This window comes from Lithobates pipiens, unplaced genomic scaffold, assembly GCF_037356315.1.
Source record: "Lithobates pipiens isolate NorthernLeopardFrog02 unplaced genomic scaffold, aLitPip1_a1.2 Scaffold_1, whole genome shotgun sequence".
NCBI lineage: Eukaryota > Metazoa > Chordata > Amphibia > Anura > Ranidae > Lithobates > Lithobates pipiens.
The window spans coordinates 53,967,527-53,973,473 of record NW_027507685.1 but is presented as its reverse complement, the minus strand read 5'-3'; the positions used below and the strand labels follow the sequence as shown (position 1 = coordinate 53,973,473).

At 41.6% G+C, this 5,947-nt stretch overlaps 1 long non-coding RNA gene across 1 annotated transcript; it reads left to right on the top strand.

Annotated features, from left to right (window-relative positions):
- The first annotated feature begins 1,330 nt into the window (after positions 1 to 1,330).
- LOC143988062 (uncharacterized) lies at positions 1,331 to 1,932 on the top strand. Its single transcript, XR_013276742.1, has 2 exons — positions 1,331 to 1,642; positions 1,765 to 1,932. It is a non-coding gene; the product is annotated as an uncharacterized LOC143988062 (long non-coding RNA).
- The last annotated feature ends 4,015 nt before the right edge of the window (positions 1,933 to 5,947 follow it).

Here is a 5,947-nt window from a genome sequence, read left to right as displayed (position 1 = left end):
CTTACTTCAACATGAAGCTGAATGGATTTTCAACCTAAGGGCTACAATTCCACCTGGCTTCAATGAAAACTTAAGCTTCAAACCTTTTTTATGATATAGAAACCTTTTCTGGCCTTTCAATCTTGCTGACCGCTCTTCTGAGAGGGAACCTGGTTGGGTTCCCATTTCCCTTTCCCCTCCTTCCCCTTTTCCCTCCCTCCCTTCCCCCCCCCCCCTCCCTTCTTTTTTATTTTTATTTTTTATTTATTTTTTCATTGTTCTATTGTATTATTTGAAATTTGTCTGTATTGATTTGTTTTGAGTATAAAAATACATTATGTATATGTCTATATGTTTACGATATTATTATGTTTTGTTATGTGCAGTTTTTAGAGAATTATTTTTTTGTCCTTCCCTTTTTAGGATTTCCCACCCGAATGGTCCACCTCTACGGTTTCCCCATCAGTGCTGTTCGCACGGACACCCGGGGGCACAGGCGCCTTGTGTGCCATTGCCCCTTTTCAGCGCTGCGACGCTCCCCCTACATTGGTCGGAAGGATTGGCTATTTCTTCTGCCATTCTGTTCCGACCCTCTTTTCCATCGTTTTTTGCCTCTACGCCTGACCGGGCGGTCAGATTGATGGCCGCGTTCGTTTATGCCTTCGCTTTCTACGATGGCATCGATCGTTCCCCTCTTTCCTCCGCCCACATGCCTGAGGCATTATGGGGCTTGTAGGCCTATTTAGTCTCGTCCCATTGGTGAGCATGCGCAATAGCGCTCCTTTTGTCCGCATCAGGCCGACTACGTCAGACGCCGGCTTGATGGCGGGGCATATAAAAAGCCTTCGTAATACCGTCATTCCGTTGCGGGTTGCAGCCAAGGGTGACGCTTGATCGTTCAGACTCTGTACTTTTCGGTAAGCTTATTGTTATATTCTTAAACATTTATTCGATCGGTCTTTTTTTTTTCATTTGAAAACGTTCACGTATCTCTCTGCTGGTGTTTCAACCCTTTGGACCTAGGCTACTGTCTATGTCCCTTTTTTATGCTTGCATTAACTCCCTGGCTTTGAATTCTATGCCTTGGGATGCGAATGTTTAACTCTCTGGGTATATCTATATGCCTGAGGGTTGGTGTCTGTATAACATTCAGTTTATGATGTACACACCACTCTTTTGAGATACCTTTTTTTTCTTTTTTTTTTTTTTTTATTTCTTTTTTAATTTTAATTTTTCTTATCTTCGTTTTGTTTTTTCTCCTTGATTGGCCACCCAGCTGGTATTTCTATGCAGGTGTGTCTCCCTGATTTTTCAAAAAGATTTCTTCTCAAAATGCGAGCGTCCCCACTGCTTACAATTATCCAACCTACGTAAGTAATACATTTGAAACCAAAATACATCCTTGTATTATTTTTTCTCAATTTTTATACTTTAGAGGGTCCTTCACCCCCAAAAGGCTGTTTTATTTTAGCAACCTTGAAATTAAGCTAGGTACTCAAAGAACTTTAAATCATCCCGAAATTTCAAATTTGGTCATACTATATATTCCTTTTTTTATCAGTTTTCTTGGGTTGGCTTTTTAGCCCCCTGCGATTCAGCACTGCTGTGGTTAACCCCCGAGGTGGACAATCCCACTACTTTACCACCAACGTAGTGGTTAAAGGTGGGTTTGATGTGTGTGTGTTTGTTGTTTCCCCTCCCCCTTTCCCCTTCCCCTCTATTTCTGCATTTACGAATGTTGTGACATACCTCATTATTATTTTGTACTTTGTATTTTCGGTTTAGATCTTGTTCAAACTTTCACACATCCCCTGAAGAAGCAATCTAATGCGAAACATGTCGGGACTATGTGTGCTTGACGAGAACAACCACTGTATTGCATTATTCTGAATCTTTTAAGCATATATTGCTACTGATTTTAAGCTCAAACTTAATAAATTTTTGTACTACTGACTTTGTACTTCAATTAATTGTATTTTGTTAATTAGCACCGCAAAAATCCCTAATTTCCCTTCCTGTCCTTTGATTCTAGTATTATTAGTATATGTGTTGCAACTTGCCTCCAACATTGCTCCTGTTTCTTCGTGCAGGAGACTGTCATTTTGCTGGAGCCCAGAGCCCCTGAACAGCAGTAAATCATAAAGCAGGACTAAGCCCAATGATTTAACAGTTTCAAAAAACAGTTACATTCCTGGAATGTCGGGATTGCTAACTGTCACATTTGCTTGTGTCCTAAACCAAACTATCAAATGGCTGGTGTCATAACTGATCACATGTGCAGCACCATGGCAGTTGCAGATCAAACAGAAGTAGCTTCCTTGTCTGTACAGGTTAGGACAGTTTAATTCTGCATTAAGGCTGTCAGCAGATTGGCCTCTACAAACTCATCAGTGCCTGAAAATAGAGAGAAGGGTGAGGCAGTTTATTACTGGATATCATAAAGTATAGGCACTTATTTTTAAAGCAGAGTTCTGCCCCCCCCCCCCAGCAAAAAAATAACATACTACACATACTGTAGCTGCTGACTTTTAATATTAGAACCGTTACCTGTCCACTAATCCAGCCATGTTGGTGCCCCAGACGATGTTTCCATAGGCTCTCGGGTGCTGCCGCTGGCATTTGTAATAAGGAAACCCGGCAGTGAAGCCTTTCGGCTGGACAGCCTGTCCCTTACTGCGCATGCGCGAAGCGCGCTGCGCTATCTGAATGGCCCAACAGCCGGGGAAGGAGGAGGGGGACCAAATTTCTGGGTGATCGCTTGGTGGTGTGATCTCACGGAAGTGGGGATGGGTACCTGTCAGAAACAGGTACCCTTCCCCCCCTCCCCCCCGAAAGGTGCCAAATGTGACACCGGAGGGGGAGCTGATAAGCGGAGCGGAGCTTCCACTTTTAGGTGGAACTCCGCTTTAATTTTTTACATACCTACAAAAGGGACCAGCCTGAAGTGATCTAGCAGGACTTTATTTGCTGACTAAAGTTCCACTTTAAGAATCCCCAACTATATCTGCAATAAAAACACCAGGGCCTTTCAGATATAATGGAAAACTGTGTAAGCTACTTCACATACGCCAAATGCTTTTCACGCAAAAGACCAATAAAAAGAATTGTGTGATAAAACTGAGATCACCAATGACAAAAAAAAAATGAATCTGTTTAAAACATGAAATCTCTACTTTAAGCTAGTGCTGAGCTTTGGAGAAAAATAACTCACTTTTCAGCAAATGGTATTATATAATTATGTCAGCAGGAAAACAGCCAAAACCAAGAAAGCTGATGCGCTTGTTGAATTTGCTGAGCGCATTTATTTTTTATCCAACACCAATTTAGCTTATCATTAAAAATAGAATTCCTCTATTAGTTTTTTTACATATTTATTAAATGAGGTAGTGCAAAACACATAGATTTAGTGCAAATGCTGGGGACCATAAACATCAGATTGTAGTTACTGTAATCAAATGGGGGGGGGGGGGGGTGCAATTTAAAGTGATTGTAAACGATCACCTTGTAAAACAACCCATTCAGTTCAAAAGAGAAATGAGAGGCAAAACATTTTTGTATAGATATAAAAAAAAACATTATATATACCTTTTTTCTCTTTTTTTTTTTTATAAGCGATCACATTCCCCCTGTTCTCAGCTGCATAGATGCTGGTGGGAGGAGAAGCATCAGGACACTGAGCTTCCCAGTGAATCGCTGTGCAGGAGGAGAAGAGCAAGCTGAGTTCCCAGTACAGCTAGAGAACTGACCACATGTGCTTTCCTGCTTAGCACGGTCAATTTTCAATAGAGAAGCAGAGGGACTGGCAGGAACATCAGGGAATTCACGCAAAGGAAGCAATACAAAGAGAACAGAAGACTTTTTTCATACACGTACATGGTACAGCAGTCACATATCAGGAATATGAAATGTTGGGGTAACAAACACTTTAAGGATTTATAAACCCAAGAAAATGTAATTAATTGCAGTTTTCCAGGTCTGGATTGTGATGGTTACATTAGCTTTACCCTTTCAGGCTAAGAACATTTTCAGCAAATACAGTAAATACATGTTGATCTTGCCAAAATGCATCACACTTGTCACTTCTTGTTAGAAAGGACAAGGACTTTTATAACTAAAAGTATAAACCGGGGCGGCCCGTCCATTAAGGTTGTAAGGGCGCGCCGCCTCCCCTATCCATGCCGCCAGAGGCTCTAATGGGCTTCAAAATAGGGTGGACTCCGGGCACAGAGCATTGCGCTCGGAGCCCACCCAGGTGTGTTAAAATAAAATTTGCCTTTCGGCCTATTGGGAAACGTATCTCAGACCCGTGCTTTCTGATTGGCGTAGAGGCGGTTCAGTGTGAGAATAACGAATTAATATTCATTCGCTATTCTCACACTGAATCGCCTCTCCGCCAATCAGAAAGCACAGGTCTGAGACACGTTTCCCAATTGGCCAAAAGGAGAAGCGTTCTGATTGGTGGCTGAGGAGGAGGGGGGATATGAAAGCAAGGGAGGAAGAAGCTGCTCGTGATGCCCGTGGAGGAGAGTCGGGGAAGCCGCCCGTGATTGCCCTCCATGGATGTGGTAAGTGCACCGACCGACCAACCCGACTCGACCATGGAGGGGTGGCAGATGCACTGTTTGCCGCTCCCCCCCCCCCCCCCAAAAAAAAAATTACCACCAGCCGTCACTGGTATAAACATTCTTACCTGCCTTCCAAGCTGTCATCTGTAAATTACTATTTCCTCTCCCCCATGTAATGCAGATAAATAGAAGAAAACCTATTTTTACTCCTAAAGCTGGCTATGCATGATTAGATTTTCTTTTAAACATTGAAAGAAAAATAAATGATCAAAACATTCTTTCCTGCCATCATTGAGTCAACTAATTTTGTTTGAAAACCCTTAAAATTGTATCCAGACCTGCTAATTGAACAATGCCAGACTTGTAAAACAGGTTTCATTACAATATATACGATTTTCACAATTAGAATTTCAGTCATTTGAGAAACATTTTCCACCCTGCTCCTTCCAATTTTCTTATCACTACGATGGAAAACAAAAGTGGACTTGACCCCACTTACCATTAGAAAATAAAACGAACACAAGTGAAAATTTTCAAACAAAATTCTACTGATGTATGGCCAGAGCACAGTCTACTCTACCGCTATGGCAGCTGTTCACCCCTGTTTTTACTCTACCGCTATGACTCCCTTCATAGATACAGTGGAGTGAGTGTAGCCATCCAGGGACAGGAAGAACTATTTCCAGGATTACCAGGTGAAAAAAGAGGGAAAAACCTTAAAAAGGCAGTTACCACTTTTACAGACTAGTAATCTGTAACATTTAAAATTGTTATTTGAAGGTACAGATGCGTATAAATTACTAGAGGCTATTTCTCAATGATGCTAGTGTTTGCCACTCCCGAAAAAGTGACTCATGGTGGATTGCTTTTCAGAGGACAATGAAAGCAGGTTTCCAGGCTTTCAAGGGATGCTGCCATCTCCTGGTGCCTGTTTTTTTTTTTTACTTTTTGTATGAATGGCAATGTGTACTCATCTGAAAGACACCATGTAGGTGTTGTTTTTAATGCCCCCTGGCTGTCCATGTGGAAGGAGTCTTGGGCCTGGTTCACACCTATGCAGTTTGCTTTTGATCCATTTCTGCAGTGTTTTTTGCACGTGTGTTATTGACATGTTTTTTGCTGCATTTTGCATTTTTTATGGGCTTTTTTGAGACAATTTGATGTTGGGCAGATTAAAAAATGAAAAACATGTCAAAAGCACACTACATTTTCTGCAGCATCTCCATTTAAGTCTATTGAACCGAAAACACACCATTTTTCCTTTAAAAAAGTTCCCGGCCCTTTCTAAAAATTCAGCAGCTGAAAAAGGCATAGATGTGACCGTGTCCCGTAGGAAACCACGTTGAATTAACTGTAGTGCATTTCTGAAAAAAGCCCCAAAAAATGCATGGGTGTAAACTAAG